This window comes from Antechinus flavipes, chromosome 1, assembly GCF_016432865.1.
Source record: "Antechinus flavipes isolate AdamAnt ecotype Samford, QLD, Australia chromosome 1, AdamAnt_v2, whole genome shotgun sequence".
In the NCBI taxonomy this organism is placed as follows: Eukaryota; Metazoa; Chordata; class Mammalia; order Dasyuromorphia; family Dasyuridae; genus Antechinus; species Antechinus flavipes.
The window spans coordinates 34150299-34168905 of NC_067398.1; positions in this window are offsets into that span (position 1 = coordinate 34150299).

Consider the following 18607-nt stretch of genomic DNA (forward strand, 5'->3'; position numbering starts at 1 on the left):
AAACACAAAACCAATTCTATTTCCTTATCGCCATTATTTGTTTAGCCTTTATAGACTCTGCTTAATTCTACCACCTGAGCAGTAGGTGTCTGGGTTCCTAGAGGATAGGTGGTTATATTTGCTCCTCAAGGTGTAAGGCTAATGCTAAGGAATATAGAGTTTTCTTTCTTTTCTTAAAATACTATTTTATTTTTCCAATTACATGTGAAGATAAATTTTAACATTAATTTCTTTTTTTATTAAAGCTTTTTATTTACAAAACATATGCATGGGTAATTTTTCAACATTGACCCTTGCAAAACCTTCTGTTTCAAATTTTCCTCTCGTTCCCCCCATCCTCTTCCCTATATGGCAGGTTATCCAATACATTTAACATTAATTTCAAAACTTTTTTGAGTTCCAAATTTTCTCCCTCTTTCTTTCCTCCCCCGGTCTAAGATGGTAGATAATTTGATAGAAGTTATATATGTGCAATCATGTAAAAGATATTTCCATGTTAGTCATGTTGCAAAAGAAAAAAAATCATGAAAAAATCGAGAAAGTGAGAATAATATGCTTTGATTTTCATTCAGACATCCTCTTATTTCTCTGTACATGGATAGCTTATTATTATTATTATTATGAGTCAGTTATAAAGTTTTCTAGTGCTATTGGTTTATCTTCATTTTGGTTGTGTATTTCCCAATATCAACTAGTTATCTCTTCACTATCATCTATTTATAATCAACTTCTTCTTTATATCATTCATTGACTTAGTCATTAGCATCCCACTGTCAACATAAAAATTAACTAATAACAATTAGTTATACAAAGGGATATTTACTGACAAGCAAGATCAAAGTATCAGAGCATTTCATACATGCACACATATATACATACAACTAAAGTTAAAGTCCTGCTCTTGGCCCACACTAGCTATCAGGTCCTGGCCTGGGCAACTATCTTAATTTCTTAGTGTCCATAACACATTTCTAAAACTCTAAATTGCATGGGGAGCCTAGAACTTTTGAAGTGAGTTTTCCATATGAGAGATCCTTAGGTGTACGAAGTTATAGGTTTGGACCAAAAGGAAAAAAAAAAAGAATATTCTAATACAATTAAGATGGATAGGTATAAGGAATATTAAGAAATCTGAAAAAAAAATCTTTAGAGAGACAATGTGGAATTGTACATAAAATACTGGACTGGCATTCAGGAACGTGGGTTCAATCCCACCTCAAACATTTGCTAGCTGTGTGACTTTAGATAACCTCATTGTTTCATTTTCTTCGTGTGAAATATAAAATATAAAATTAACAGATTGAGGTCTTTAATATTTCTAGCTCTTAATCTATGATCCCAAGATCATGCGGTGTTTTTCATTTGGTGATTCAAGAAAATTTCAGTAGACTTGGGATGGAAAATGTCATCTGCAGCCAGAGAAAAAACACATTTGTTTGTTTGTTTTTTCTTTATCTTGGTTTTCTACCTTTTGGTTTGGTTTTTCTTGCGTTACATGACAAATATGGAAATATGTTTAAAAGGACTGTACCTATTTAACCAAATCAGATTGCTTAATGTCTCGGGGAGGAGGAAGTTAACAGAGAGAGGGACAAAAATTTGGTACATAAAATCTTACAAAAATGAATGTTGAAAACTATCTTTACATGTATTTGGAAAAATAAAATACCATTGTGAAAAAAGAAACATTATTCATTCACACTCAAATGAATATGAGCATCAATAGGTACAAAGAAAGTTTAATTTGTCAGACTGATGTTCTATAAGAAGGAGCATGACACAGTGAAGAGAGTGGCCTGGTCTTGGAGTCAAGGATAACTAAAAATAATTTTTGGTTTTGATACAGACTATCTGTGTAACCTTGGGCCAGTCAGTTAACCAAATCATGGCTCAGACAGTTCTCTAAGACTATAAAATATGGAATTGCCATTCTGGATCTGTGGAGAGAATTCTTACTCTGGGAGTCTCCAACAAGAATTAAATTATGTTGGATTACTCTTCCTTCCCCTTGCCTTTGACAAATAGGAAGTGTGTAGTTTGAGATAAGTGGACATGGAGAATTGACAAAAATCACCCTTGAGACAAATGATCTGGACTATATATATATATATATATATATATATGTATATAGTGAGCAGCAAAAGTAGGTTTGGATCTTTTATGCTGGATCATTTCCCCAAACAAACCCTTAACAGTTGGACAAACTTGTCCTGAAGTTCAGGGCCAGGAAAGTTGGAGTTTGGGGTGACCCTGCCATGGATGGAGCTCCAACATTTATGAGTCCCTTCTCTTTTCTCAATTTTAAAAAGCTAGTATCTTCAGGAAATGTGCTACATTTTTTTCATAACTTTTCATAAGCTATATTTTTTTGTCCATGTACTCAGAAACTTTCTGTTCAAATATCTCTTCTAGAGTTGTGCCAGAGAATGAAGGCAAGGTTACAAGTCTTTATTTTTTGAAAAAAAATCTATTTTCCTTTTCAAAAATTGGGATGGCATTTATTTATTTATAAGTTTCTAAGTTCCTCTTCCTATAATTCCTCAGAATGCATGTTCCCATGCACCTCATCTTTCACTGCTTTGGGATGAAATTTATCTGTGCAACTGTATACTTTTAAGTTAGGTACTCCCTTAAGATCTCCTCATCTGCTAGGACCTTCAAGCCCATCATAATCTTGTTTGTTATTCACCTTTGGTTTGGAGATCTCCATGAAGGAGAAAGCCATGACTTTCCATTGGAGCCCATTCTACTTGAATGGCAATAAGTGTTAAAAAGTTTTTTTTTTTCCTTATATCAAGTCTACATTTCCCCATTTGCAATGCCTGCCTATTGTCTTACTTCTGAGTGAAGCAAAACATTTCTTATTTATTTTCTACATTCTTCAAATAAATTAAAGACTAATTATCATCCTTGGCTATCCTAACCCCTTCCCCATCTCCAAGTTTTCTCTAGTTACTTTTCCATTTTTCTTTCAGCTGATCCTTATATACCTTAAGACTACTTATCACTTTGGTTTCTCTCCCCTGGATGCTCTCTAGTTTCCATTTCCTTAGTAAAATGGTATGTACAAAACTGAACTCACTACCAGATATGAACTGCCAGGGAGGCATGTACCAGGACTTTATTTCGAGAAACTGTGCCTCTCAGGGTAGCTCAAATATTGGCTTTTTTGATTCCCACATGTCACTGTTGACTCCTGATGAGCTTTGAAGTCATCTAGAAATCATAAAAAAACAGATTTCTTTCAGATGAACTATTGTCTAACTATGGTTCCCCATTTTGTACTTGTAAAAATAGGACTTTGAACACAAGTGACATTTATCTCTGTTTTCATCTTATTAGAGTCAGCCCAACGTTTAGACTGCTGAGATCATGCTTGTCATCTGAATGCTAGCTATTCCACCTTGCTTTATGTCATCTACAACAAATCAGTAGCCATTTATGCCTTTATCCAAGACACTGACAAAAGTCAATGTCACAGACGAAGATCCCTGAGGCACTAACTCCAGGGAGATGTCCCATGTTGTTGATATTTCAATGGCCACAATCAATTTTCTTTCCCTTTTCTTTATAACTGTATACCTTGTCTTAATAAGTTATCTTATTTACCCTGTCCTATTCATCTTGTCTTATTGACCATCTTTTACTTTCTTTTCATTTTTCTTCATGCTTCTCTTCTTCAGCTAAAGGCTTTATCTTTTTCTTTTTTTCTCTATCTCTCTGTCTTTGTCTCTTCCCCCCTCCTTTATCTGCTGACTCTTTCTCTGTCTCTCTTTTTTCCCCTCTCTTTCAGGCTCTGTTTTTTTGTCTCTCTTTTCTCTGCCTCCCCACCTGCCCCGTGTCCCTCCAACAAAGTCCATATAGTTAAAATGTAGAAGAGTCTAGCTGTTTCTAGGAAAGCTTGTGTGTGTGTGTTTGTATGTTTGATGATACCATCACCATATAACACTGATCTGTAAGAAGGTATAATAACTTTCTGCAAACTTCTTCAATCTTAAAACCTGCCCTCCTACAGAGAAAAAAAAAAGGGAAAGAAAAAGAATTATGTGCTAAATATAAAGTTAAATCTTTAAGAAGAAAAAGATAAAAACCCCAACTTAGATACTTGAAAACAAAAAAAAATATATACTCTGTATTTTAGCCAAAGTCTGTCAGTGACAATTTATTAATATATTCCTATTTGAAGAGATGTCTAAATGGCTGGTGTTTCCCCTGTTAATTGTAATTTTCTGGCCCTCAAGCAATTGCTACTTAAGTTTTATAGAAAACCTCAAATAAAAGACTGAACCTAATATTAAAAACAACCCAATCTGTTTTTCTATTTGTTTGTTTTGTTTTGTTTTTGCTTGATTGTTTGTTTTGGTAAAGATACTGGAGTGATTTGCCATTTCCCTTTCCAGCTCATTTTACAGATGAGGAAACTGAGGCAAACAGGATGAAGTGAGTTGCCTCACATCCTAGGATGTTGTGATATGGGAGCCACAGCCAGTGGCTGCTGGAGGTCTAACTCAGACCTGTAGAATGGATCTCTTCATCTGAGAGGATGATGATGATACAAGGAGACTGAAAGGCAGTTGTGTCGTGCTCTTCCCTCTGGCTCCAATTTATTTCATTCCCAGTCCAGTCAAGCTGCTTTGCAGCTCCTTCAGATGTTCTGATTCACAATTGACCTGCCCCTTCCCCTAGGCATGGTCCTTAACACTAGGAAACAATATCTTCCTGAAACCACTCCTCTTTAAAGATTCTTTCATCAATTAGGTGGACAGAAATGTTTCTTTTAATTGAGTTAAACAAAACTATCTCCACTCTTAGTTCAATCACCATAAACAGGACTACATCTTTTAATCAGTTAGCTGGCATTTATTATTATTATTATTCACTAAGTTTCTTAGTTTCAGGGTCTCTCCCTTATATTAAATCTTATATTCAAGGAAGACTGATGAGGTCTTTGATTCAAGTGGGTCCAAGGACTTCAGACAAGGACTTGACATAATATTTGTTTAATAGTATATAACACAACTGAGGTTTTTAACACTATGTTTCCACAATACTTAAAGCTCCCCCTTGGTCTCCACCCTCCCACACAGAACAAGCCTGGCAGGGTTATACTTCAGAGTTTTGCTGGTGTGCCAATAATAGTGATTCAGTCTCAAATTCCAACTCCACCCCACCAGTGGAGGCAGACACTGATTCCGTCCTCTCTTGAAAGAGAAGGAGAATGACCATGGAAGAGGGGGCAGAAGAGCTTCTGGGTGAGGGGAAAATAATTGGAAATCCAGTGAGGGCTTCCTTCCCTTTCTCCACCTTCCAAAATCTCAGTTGATTCTACCCAGAGGAAGTGAAAGATAGTTAGGTTTTTCCACTGAGAATAAGACAACCCCCCCCCCCAAAAGACCAAAGTTTGAGGGAGAAAATCTGATTAAAAACTCAACTCATAAACAGATAAACCAACACAGAAGGCTCATAAAAACAGAAAGAATAGATAAAAATGCAAAACAAGGTCAGAGCACAATGAACAAGTTTTATACTATAAAGAAAAATGTATTACTAAAATATTATACCATAAAGGAAAATTGTATTATAAATCAAAATTATTCTATGAAAAAAACTACCTCCCAACTCTTCATAGATCATAGATAAGCAGCAAAAAACCTCCAGAATGGTTTAAAAGATAAATGAAACCTTTAAAACTAGGTATTTGGAATATAATTGGGATAGAAATCAGAGTTCTTAATAGCAGGAATGAAAAGTAGAAAATCGATGAAAGATCTCAAAAAATGGAGAAGTTATGTGGGAGAGAGGAAGAACTCTGTAACACAAACATCCAGACATGGAAAAATCATTTGTCAAAAGATGAATAAAAGGCAATTTTAAAAGAACACAGGTATTTTATTCAAGCCAAAATGCCTGATTTCTAAGACAAGCTGTAGAAACAATCTAAATATGATAGGTTAAATAGAAGAACATAATAGAGCAAGAAATTTAAACATCATATTTAAGAGACGAACACAAGAAAACTGTCTAGAACAAGAATGGTCTAGAACCAACATACTGGTTATTATAATTCATAGATTGTCAACAGAAAAGCCACTACATGCTTAGAAGTCCAAGGCATATAATGGTTCTATCTTATAATTTCAATAACAAACTATAAGTTTCATGAGCCACTCAGGGAAAAGACTTACAGATATAATGGAAACAATTCAAATTGTTGTTGTTTAGTCCTTTTTCAGTTTCCTTTCTGCTTACAGACTATTGTTTTTTAAACATCTAAAAAAATTAAGCTGAATTGTAAAAGAAAGAACAAAGAAGAATCATCAAGGCACAGGAATAGTCTAAAATGTTAAAGATTTAAGGGAAAGTCAATAAATTAAGAGCAGAGAAAGAGGAAGGGCCACATCAATCCTCTATAGCCTAAGTCCAATGAACCCCCTAAGTCTTTTGTGGGAGGGATTGCTTATTCTCTTTAGCTATGAGGAAACTTGGTAAATCAATGCTCCTAAAATGCCCTGCAAAAGAGATGAGAAAATATATATTCCTCCTTTAAATAGAGAAGGGAGAGACTATGATGGAATGAGTCGCATAATAATAATAATAGTTAGCATTTACACAATGCCTACTATGTTCTAGGCACATAGCTAAACAATTTACAAATATCTGCTTTTATCTTCATGACATCTCTGGGAGATAGGTTCTACTATTATCCCAATTTTATAATTGAGGAAATTGAAATAAATAGAGATCAAATGACTTGCTTATGGTCACACAGCCAGTAAATGCCTGAGCGTTGATTTAAAGTTAAATATTCTTGATTCTAGGTCCAGAGCTCTATTCCCTGTATTACCAAGCTGTCTCATATAATGTCAGAAACAGTATTTCTATGGTGATTTAAAAAAAAAATCTAGGTTATCAGGGAAAGCTGGGTAGAGAATAGTCATGAATATGTTCAGAAATGAATATGATATAAAAACAAAAAGCATCAATAAGACTTGAAAATCAAAAATGGAAAGAAATATAAAAGTTTTATTGATGCTTTTTGTATCGGGTAGTTGTGTTAAGTTATTATAAAATCTTTGTAATAAAGGAAGGTATAGAAGTAGCGGGCAGGGGTTTGTTGGAAAAAAGTGTGATGTAAAAAAAAAAGACATAAAAAAGGCAAATGAATGTGTGTGTGTGTGAAGAAAATTTAGATGGATTGCAAGCTATACCAGTGAAGGCAGTCCCTACATAGATGAAATCACAGATCATTTCAAACATGACAAATATTAATATAATGGAATTCTATGGGTGGTAAACAACAAATATAAATTCAAGAATTATGTAAAATATGTAAAATGATATAAAGTGACATCAGCAGAGTCAGGATGACAACATGACCGCTGATTACATTAAAAAAGCAACAATTATTTTGTCTTTTCTTTTTTGTTTAATTTTAATTAGTTAGAATGGAAAGTATTACCTTCTCCCTCTCTTTGATAATATGTAAATAAATCAAATTTGGAAGAATTAGTTGGAGATTCACCCCATGTTTGGTTCAGTGGTCAGTTTATTGTGAATGCTATTTGTAGTGATCATGATGGGTTGCTCTTCGTAAAAGATAGAGGACATCATCCTGGTATTGTAAGTCATGGTTCAGAAAACCAAAAATCCCATCATTCGACGCCACCAGTGTTACCAGCTGTTCCTTTCTGCTCTCCTCTTCTCTCTTCCAAAGTCATGACCTTCAACTGGCAGACAGATGCAAGTGCAACCCATTTCCCATGTAGCTCCTCTCTCTCCCTTCCCCCAAGTCCTTCAGTTTCTGATTCAATATTTGGACGCTGACAGAGACACATTCTAGGTGTCTTGTGGCAATATTATTTGCTGCCACATCAGTGGATGGCTCAGAGTCGTGGGCTTGATAAGGCTTGACAGGCGCTCCATCATATTCTAGCTACATATTCCCGGAAGGCAATACAAATCTTGATTGGCCACATTAACTCTACATATGGCTATCTCGGCATCCCTGGCAGGGTACTTAGAGCTGACCTCCATCACCAAATGCTTCTTTGTGTTTGATGTTGCCTGTGAATGTTCCTTATGGCTCCGGGGAGAATGGTCTACTCCAGGGGTCCTCAAACTTTTTAAATAGGGGGCCAATTCACTGTCTCTCAGACCGTTGGAGGGCCGGACTATAGTAAAAACAAAAACTTTGTTTTGTGGGCCTTTAAATAAAGAAACTTCATAGCCCTGGGTGAGGGGGATAAATATCCTCAGCTGCTGCATCTGGCCTGCAACCGTAGTTTGAGGATCCCTGGCTTCTCTATTCCCCTGAATTCAGGAGCCTTGATTCATTTTGTAAGGTCTTTCATATGCAGCCCTAAATGTCCAGAATTTTTTCTCTTTCCCCTTCTGCTTCACTTTCTCATACTCCTCAGTTTTTTGACACTGATTTTAACGCCCATTTCTTTCAGGCTTTTCTATTGGATTATTTTCTTTAACTTCTCTAGGAGCATTTCTTTCTCTTCTGGATGATTAAGTCTAGTCACTACTGGCATCCCACAGGCCTTTTCACCTTTGCCTCAAGGAGGCAGGACATTACTAGCCATACAAGAACTGAGAGTCGCCAGCTGAAAGACCAACATAGCACGTGCAGAGGGAGTCACTGGTTCAGTCTCTCAATTTCTCTACTGCTTGCATCTCAGGTAGAGAATTCTATAGACCTATTAGTGTATATATATATATACATACACATATATATTTGTATGTATTGGTATATATACACACAAACACATTAACTGAATGGGTGCAGAGTATTCTTTAAAGTACTGGTATAAGAGTGATATAAAGTCTACATAAGTTGGACTACCTGCCCTGTGAAACTTATATCCTAGCAGGGTATATACTTCACACCAATAAATATAATACAAAATCATAAGTACACATGGTATCCAAATAAACTGTTATATGAGATCTGAATGGGAGGAGGGGGATTACCAACTGAGAGAATCAGGGAAGATATCCTTAACATTAAGACTATTTGCAGAGAACTTTCTCTTCTCTCATTCAGATACTTTCTGCGACTATCTTCTCTTTCACCTCCATCTCACGTGAAGAAATGGCCATTCTCCTTATCGAGCCAAACTCTTCTACATGCGCAAGTGATTTCATTGCATCCCATCTTCTCGGGCAGAATGCCTCATCTATCATCCCCATTCTCATTAATCTTCCATCTCTCTCAGGCTACTGGCTGTTCCTCTACTGCCTAGAAACATGCCAGTGCTGCCCCTAGCCTCTGTAAACCTCTACTTGATCTGTTCTTCTCTGCTAGCTATTGTCCTGTATCTCTTCCCTTTGTTGCTAAATGATTGCTGCCTTCATTTCCTTTTTTCTCACTCTCTTAATTCTGCAATCTGACTGTTGGTCTCACTGTTCAACTGAAACTGCTCTCATCCAATATAATGACCAATATATATTCCCCCTTCTCTTTTTTCTGACACGCCACCATGCTGGTGCCGACCCCTCGTCACCTCACGTCTGGACTACTGCAACAGCCTGCTGGGCCCTGCTGTCAAATTATCTTCCTAAACCACCTGCAAGTGATCATGTTACTCCCCTATTCAATCAACTCCAATGACTCACTATTACCTTCAAGATCAAATATAAAATCCCTTCCGAGGCTTGGAAAGCCCTACATAACCTGCTCCTCTATTTCCAGTATTCTTTTTCTTTTAATTTAAAAAAGTAATTATTTTTGCTTTTCTTTAAAATTTATTTATTTATTTATCTTTTAATTTATGGAATAAAAGAAGCATTTCCATAACATAGTATAATAAAAAAGGTGATTGCACATTAAACTTGCAAATCTATTTTGTATAACTTACTATTCCTTTTAGATATATAATTAAGTTCCCATGCAAATGCCATTTCTCCTTTATTTTCCCTCCTCCTCTTCTCTGCTTTGGAGATAGCTTCCATTAGACACAAATATATATATACATACACATATACATATATATCATACACATATACAATTATTTTATGCATATTTCTTTTTATCAGTTGTTTCTTTAGATGCAGAGAAAAAAAAAACACACTCATTGTATGTTGAACCATATTCTTCATTTCCCAACTCTAGACATTTCCCATGGCTATTCCCCATAACTGTAATTTTCTGCCTCTTTATCTCTGATTCCCAACCTCCATGTATTTCTTTTCTCAGCTCAAGTCCCACCTTCTGCAAGATATCTTTCTCAATCTTCTTTAAGTCCAGAGCCATCCCTCTGAAATCAGCTCCAATTTATTCTAAAAATATTTTGATTGCAAAGATAGGAGGAGAAATTAGGGGAAGAATGGAAACCCAGAAAGAAAGAGTGATGAATATTGTAGAGACCTCAAAAGGAGCAATAACAAAAAAAACAAAATCACTGAATCTGGTGAAGTCCTTGGTGCTCTTTCAGAGGGAAATTTTAATAGATTGGTAGAGAATAGAAATTAGATTGTATCACTTGGAAGGAAAGATTATGGGATGAAGAAGTGGGTGAAGAGGGTGTTGACAAATGTTTGAGAAATTTGGCAGTGAAGGAAAAGACATAAATGGGAATCTATTCTGGATACAGCTTGAAGATATTAATATGTGTTTGTCTTGTCTCCCTTACTAGAATGTAAGATCCTTGAGAGCAGGAACTGTTTCTTCTGTTTTTGTGTCTTGTACAATGCCTGGTACTTAATAGGCTTTTAATAAATGCTCATTGATTTGATTGATTGATGGGTTCACTGTAACTGGAAAGGTCAATTGATTTCCTTGCTCATTTGTTATGTCTATTTGCTCCTGGTTCTGCAGGGTCACATGGAGCTTGGGAGAACCCTGCCCTTTAGCTGTCTTGCTCATTCTTTTGTCTGTTCTTGATAATTTTGAATAATTTACTACAATGTGCCAAAGATGTTTAGCTAAAGGTTTTGGTACAGCTTCCTTTAGCCGTTACCAGACACTCAAGAGACTCTGAGTTACAGGGTCTTTCCTTTTTCAAATCTTCCCTTTACTTCTTCCCTCTTTTTTTGTTGCTCTTCTTTGCCCCTGAGTTTCTGAGCTCTTCAAATGGTTTGAGAAAAATAGATAATGGGATATGATCGTGTCAGAATTCATGGATGGACTGTGTGCACTCTGTGAGATCAGAAAATGGAGAAATTGGTATGGTCAGGAAGACTTGGAGAATCAGAGTCAAGTTGCTCAGCCTGGAACATATGTTGGGTTAGTATAGGCAGGAGAGATGGCTTTCCAGTTGGGAATAAAGGTACATCCAAGGATAGGAAAGGTCATGGTGTGTATATTGAACATTAAGGAGTCTGGTCTGATGGTAGCAGAGTAGGGTAATGTTCCAGGGAACAGGAATCTCTTGAGTACCAGAATGAAAATATAGACTTTTTGAGAGACAATGGGAGAGCCACTATACTCTTCAGAGTAGGAAGTGGTATGAGGAAAATGGTCTCTTAGGAAGATTTCTTTGGAAATAGTACCTGGGATGAACTGGGAAAGCGAGACAAGACCGGAGGCAAGCAGACAAAACAGGAGGGTATTGCAATAGTCCAGATGTGAGGCGATGATGAGTATGAGAATTAAAGTGGGAACAGAGGAGAAGGAATGAATTTGGGACATTGTGAAGGAACAATGGGCAACACTTGGTTGTGGCTGCGCAATGAATTCTAGACTGACTTCACTTTTTGGCGTCTCAATCGTGAGATTAAAACACTGCTACTCATTATAAAAACAAAACAAAATAAAAATAGAAAGCTTGTCTCACTCTCTATCTAACATGTTGTTAAAGATCCTGAGTTATTTGGGAAAGTGACTGTCTGAATGTTAATGGTGAGCTCACCACAAACACAGTGTTACCTAATCTTCCAGCTGTTTCCACATACATTACAATCGCAGAAAAAGCCTATCTTTTAGAAAGGTCCTGATAAATTTTTCCTAAATTTGTATACAGGGATTCTAGTCTATTGTACAAATTCATGAAGTAGTTCCTATTTTCTTAGCCTGGCATTTAAAGCCATCCACAACATGGCCCCGATCCACCTTTGCAATTTTATTTCACACTACTCTCCTTCATGGACTCTAAATTCATTCATTCATCCATTTAACAAACATTCACTGTTCTTTCAGTCCATTACCCTTGCCCTGGTCTCAATCTTCTCCTACAGTCTTGACCCTATAATTGACCAGTTCAACTATGCACTGTTCTTCACCTTTGAATCCTTAGCCCATTCATGCCCTGCAGATCTGTAGCTCTGGGTCACCACCTCCCTTTGCCTTTTAGAATTCTAACTGAACATTGAGAATAATGTACAACCATGCCAGTTAAGTCCATTATCTCATTTAAACTGGGTGCTTAGTGCTGCACAGCAATCCCTTTTGCCCCTTGCATGATTGACTATGACTTCTCCCTCTCCCCATCTGAAGCTGTCCTCCACCTTTTTTTCTCTCCTCTAATCCTCTAATTATCTTCTCCCTGATTTTCCTCAGAGCATCTCAGGACCTGCTTTATCAAGAAAACGGAAGCCATTTCTTAGGAGTTCCTTAGTTTTCTCTCCTCTATATCTTTAAAACATCTCTGCATTGTTGGTCCTCATTCTCTGCTCCTTTGGTCCAGTCTCAAAGGAAGAGGGGACCTTGCTTTCTTTATAAAAATCACATCTTATTTCCTTTCCAATTACCTATTAAAATACTTTATGCTTCCTTTTCCTCTCCTCCTCCCTCCCTGAGATAAGTAATTAGCTATAGTTTATACATATTCAATCATGTAAAACATTTCCCATTTTAGTCATTTTGTACAAGAAGGCTTGGCAATGAAGAAAGGAAGGAAGGAAAGGAGGAAGGAAAAGAGGGAGGAAGGGAAGGATGAAAGAAGGAAAGAAAGAAAAGAAAGAAGGAAAGGAAGAAAAGAAAGGAGAGAGGGAAAAAGAAAGGAAAAAAGAAAAAGAAAGGAAGGAAGGAAAGAAGGAAGGAAGGAAAAGAGGGAGGAAAGGAAGAAGGAAAGAAAGAAGAAAGGAAGGAAGGAAGGAAGAAAAAGAAAAAAGGAAGAAAGGAAGGAATAAAGAAAGAAAGAAGAAAGAAGGAAAGGAAGGAAGGAATGGAGGGAAGGAAAGAGGGAGGAAGGCAAGGAGGAAGAAAGAAAGAAAAAAAGAAAAAGAAAGACAAAGACAAAGAAATTAAGGAAAGAAGGAAGAAAGGAAGGAAGAGATGAAGAAAGAAAGAAAAAGGAAAAGAAAGGAAAAAAATATTATGTTTCAGTCTGTATTCAGACATTATTCATTCTTTCTCTGGATGTGGTGACTATGTTTCATCATGAATTCTTTAGGCTTTTTTATATCATTGTATTGTTAATAATAAGTAAGCTCTTCTCAGTTCTTTTCAGCACAATATTACTGTTATTGTGTACAGTGTTCTCTAGCTTTTCATCAGCTCATGCAAGTCTTTCCAGGTTTTTCTGAAATTATTCTGTTTGTCATTTCTTTTTTTTAAATGATGACATTTTTTATTTTCATTAACATCTAATTGAAATGTAGCCATGCCTTCAGTGATGTAAACATAATTTTTTGAGAAGGGGCATCTAAGTTTTACCAGAAGATCAGAAGAGTCTACAACATAAAATAGTGAAGAACCCTTGCTGCTCTAACTGAACCTTGCTTTTTTCTGCAAACCCACCAGTGCTAACCCAACCTTTGAAGATTTCCAATGAAGGAGAGCTCACCCCCTTCCTGGGACATTTTTCCATTTTTGACTTCTTGTCATTTCTTATAGGACAATAATGTTCCCTCTCGATCATTCACCATAATTTATCCACCCATTCTCCAATTAATGGGCATCAGGAGGGGGTCTTTCTTGCCAATGATCTATACAGTTGATATCCTGTCTAGAAATATAACTCAAACTTCTTTTGATCCAGACATTTCCAGCTAGATGTCCTATCAAACCTCAAACATACAGGTCTTTCACTCCCCTGCCTCCACCCACCAGAATTGTCATTTCCTATACAACACATCAGACTTGCACAAAGAGTGGGTGGGGCCATTCTTTCTCCAAGTTTATATATTAATAGAGTATGGTCCAATTACTATTTAGCCTCATGTGCTTGGGACCTCAGTGCATCAACTTAAGCCTCAGCCCATTACATCTCCCGCTTTCTTTTGTTTTAGAACACAGGTGATCATGCCATCCCTGACTCCTCAGGGAGGTCAGAGCCCCCAAGGGGAGGTGATCACACCCTCCCTGACTTCTCAGGAAAGGAGGTGAAAGCACCGAAAAGGAGGTGATCACGATCCCCCTGACTTCTCAGGAAGGGAGGTGAAAGCAGTAAAAAGGAGATAATCATGCCCTCCCTGACATCTCAGGAAGGGAGATGAAAAGCACCACAGGGAAGTGGGGGTTGCTAGCAGGTTTCTGGGCTCAAGGGTCTTATTATGCACAAACCCATCAGCATGGGAAGTATTACACAAGCACATAGCAATAACGCAGAGGCTATTAGTGATGACTCTCCCCACAGTCAGTGCAGGCTTGATGTGGTGTAACAAACATGAATTATTCACCCAATTAACGGTATAACAAACAATATAAATCAACATTGTGTTGTAAAAGATTGCCAGAAGTCCTAGAAGGAGAGTATGTAAACAGCAGTCACACATACACCTTCTTCAGCAGCCAAGAGGTAGTCCAAAACCAATCTATTGTCCATTGCTTCACATGTCAGGGAATCCAATGATCTCCCCAAGTTTTTGAAGTCCAGCAAAAGTCTTTTTATGTCTTAGGGAATCCAATGATTCCAGCAGATTTTGAAGTCCTGTGACAGTCTTATCATTTCTCAGAAAATCCAATGATTCCTGAGGACTTTCAAGTCTTAAGTCTCAAAGAATCCAATGATTCCTGAGGGATTTAAAGTCCTACAACAATCTAATGTCTCAGAGAATCCAATGATTTCTGAGGGTTTTGAAGTCCAATGATTTTCTATGTCCATGATCAAACGCCATAACTGCCACACTCTTTCAATGGTGAGCACAATCAGCAACAGAATCACCTGATGTTTCTTGGGTCTTCTCCTTCATTTCAAGGGTCTGCTCCGTCTCTCTGCGATGGACAAGGCGAATATGGCTCGTTGGCATCCATCTGATTCCTTCTCCACCTGTAGAGATACAAGCAAACCCTCTCCCCCAAGCAGTTAGCCTATCTGGTCCCTTCCATTCACCACTTTCTGGGTCTCTCCACATCACCTGGCGATTATCTAAAGATAGTGGAGCTGCTCGCACTGGACACTGCCCTTCCGGTGGGTTATAAAACCTGTCTGCTGGAGCCAGTGCATCTTTGTCAAAAATCAAGAAGTTAATAGTATAAAGAGTTAGATTTAGAAGCTCTCTAGGGTTACCTGTGGCTCCCCCTTTCTTTTGTTTTTGGAGCACCATCTTAATGTCTCTGTTTCTCCTTTCTACTATTGCCTGTCCTTGAGGATTAAAGGGTATGCCAGTGGTGTGTAAAATCTTATACTGTGCACAAAAATGTGCAAAATGTTTGGAGGTGTATGCAGGACCATTGTCTGTTTTTATTGCTTGTGGCACACCCATAGTGGCAAATGCTTGCGTGAGGAATTCAGTGACCACTCAGGCTGTCTCTTTTGCTGCTGGTATGGCAAAAGTGAATCCTGAAAAGGTGTCTACCACAACATGGATAAAAGACAGACGACCGAAAGATTTATAATGGGTCACATCCATTTGCCAGATTTCATTGGGTCTCAAACCACGAGGGTTCTTCCCTGGAGGCAGTGTAGGAGCGTGGAAGGGAAGGCAAGCTGTACAGCTTTTTATTATGCTCCTAGCTTCCTCTTTTGTAATCCCAAATTGTAAACGCAAAGCTCGAGCAGCCTGATGGTATTTAGAATGGGATTCCTGGGCCTCCTGAAATAAAGGCATACTGGCTAACATAGTTAAAAGGCTATCTGCCTTTGAATTCCCGTCAAAAATAGGGCCTGGGAGTCCACTATGTGAGTGGACATGCAAGATATAAATCTTACCTGGATGTTTTCTCACTTGCTCCTGAAGTTCCTTAAAGAGCCGATATATATTAGAAGCTGCAAATTTTATTTGCGCTGTGGCAATTCTTTGTACCACACCTACTGAATAGGCTGAATCAGATAGGAGGGAGGGAGGAGATGGCTTAGTGGGTAGAGCACCAGCCCTGATGTCAGGAGGACCTGAGTTCAAATCCAGCCTCAGACACTTAACAATTCCTGGTTGTGTGACCATGGGCAAGTCACTTAACCCAACTGCCTCAGCAAAAAGCAAAAAGAAGAAGAGAAACAAACAGAAAGAAGCTAGCAGAGAGAGAGAGAGAGAGAAAGAGAGAGAGAGAGAGAGAGACAGAGAGAGAGAGAGAGAGAGAGAGAGAGAGAGAGATATCTGAGCTTTTCACTCCCCTGCCTCCACTCATCAGAATCATCATTTCCTATACAACACATCAGGACTTGCACAAAGAGTGGGCGGGGGCCATTCTTTCTCCAAGTTTATATATTAATAGAGTATGGTCCAATTAGTATTTAGCCTCATGTGCTTGGGACCTCAGTGCATCAACTCAAGCCTCAGCCCATTACACAGGTCTAAAATGGCACTGAATCAGTGGATAAAATTTGAGTAAGGAAGAATTGAATTTAAATTCTGTCTCTGGCACTTACTAAATTATGATCACTTCAGGCAAACCATTTCCTCTTTAGGAACCCCATTTTCCTCCTTTATAAAACTGCAAAAATAAGATGTTTAGTTTCAGTGTCACAGGGTTGTTGTGAGGACCAAGAAAGTTATGCATATAAAGTCCTTTGTGAAGTTTACTTAAATAGTAGGTTCTATCAGTAACATCATTAACAGACTCTACCCTTCCAATCCCCAACCCAACCCTTGCTAACCATCCCTATTTCTTCTGAGAATCCCAAGATTCTCCCAGTCATGCAGTTTTGTGACAATGAAGACATTCTTGATTCTTCCCTGATCTCATCTTTCATATTCAGTAGATTGCTGAGTCTTATTAATTCTACCTGCACAACCTCTCTTGCATCTGGTCCTGCCTCTCTACTCACATAATCACCTACTTAGTTCAGGCCCTTGATGTCTCTCATCTAGACTAATGTAATAGCCTCTTAATTGGTCTCCTTGAAAGTGATTTAGTCTTCTTCAAATTTCTCATGGCACTCTGCCTACATCTCTCCTTTACTGTTATTACATTTAACTTGTGTCTTACTGATTTGTGTAGACATCTAATTAGGGGTGTGTGTGGTAGAGCTAGTGGATAGTGGCTTATGACAGCTGATTGTTAAATTTTCAATGTGAGCCATGTCACCTCAGAAATCAGCAAATGCAACAAATCAGAGTTTGATTTATTATTCTATTGATTGTCTAGACTCTAAGCTTAAGAAATAATGGAGAAGATGTTAATAATACAAATTATTCTTAAAAGTACGCTGTGTCTACAATTCCACTCTGCTCCAGCTAGTTGTTAAATATTTACCAGTATATCCCCTGTGTCTAATTCTTCCTATTTAAAGATAACCATTGTTATCTGTTATTCATCATTAAATCTCCAGCACCTAGCAAAGGGCTTTGGATGCTAGTCTAACCGCATCATTCCCCTGCCCAAGAAGATTCATTAATTCCTTATTACTTCTAGGATAAGATTTGGATTTCTCTCTTTGACAGCATGGCTCCAATCTGTTTTTTCCTAGCTGATTACATGTCAGTCTCCCTCATACACTCTATGTTTCAACAAATCTATCTTACTTCAATAAATCAGTCAACATTTATTAAGTGCTTGTTATGTGCCAGGTATGGTTCCTATACCTGACACTGTTCTCATCTCCGTGCCTTTGCCCATCCTATTTCTTAAGTCTGGAATATAGTTCTCTCCTCCTCCTTCCATGTCATTGAATCCCTAATTCTCTTAAAGGTTCAGCTCAGGTACCATCTTCTGCCAGCAGGCTTTCTTGCTTTTTTTTAGATTAGGGCTTCTTAAATTTTTTCCACTCATGACCCCTTTTCACCTGAGAAATTTTTATGTGGGGATCTATAGATATATAAAATAGGTATACAAATAAAACATTTATTGATAACAAATCATAATTCCATAGACACAGCATTAAGTTACAAGACCCTATATGGGGCCATGAACTACAATTTAAGAATCTGGGCTTTAGACGAGAGGATTCTTCTCAAATTCGGCATTTATTTTATATATGATGTGTATTTATGAATTTACATTCTGTTCTCCTATCCTCCTGTGCTTCAAGCCCCAATTTCCCTCTCCTCCTCACTTGAACGATGTGATGGTTTCATTTCTGTCTTTATAACCTCGATTCTTAACAATTTCTGACACATACTATAGTAGATACTTAATAAGTGATGGCTGAATTGAATTGAACTGACACAGTAGATAATTAATAAACATTAAATGAATTGAATCCACAAATAAAAGATTTTTGGATTCTTTGTATCACTGCTTCTTTTTACAAGAGGAATGAAGGAGAATTAAATATATCACCAATCACTATACGGGCCAAGATTCATTAAATTTCAATCCCATGAAGCAGAAAAAAATGTC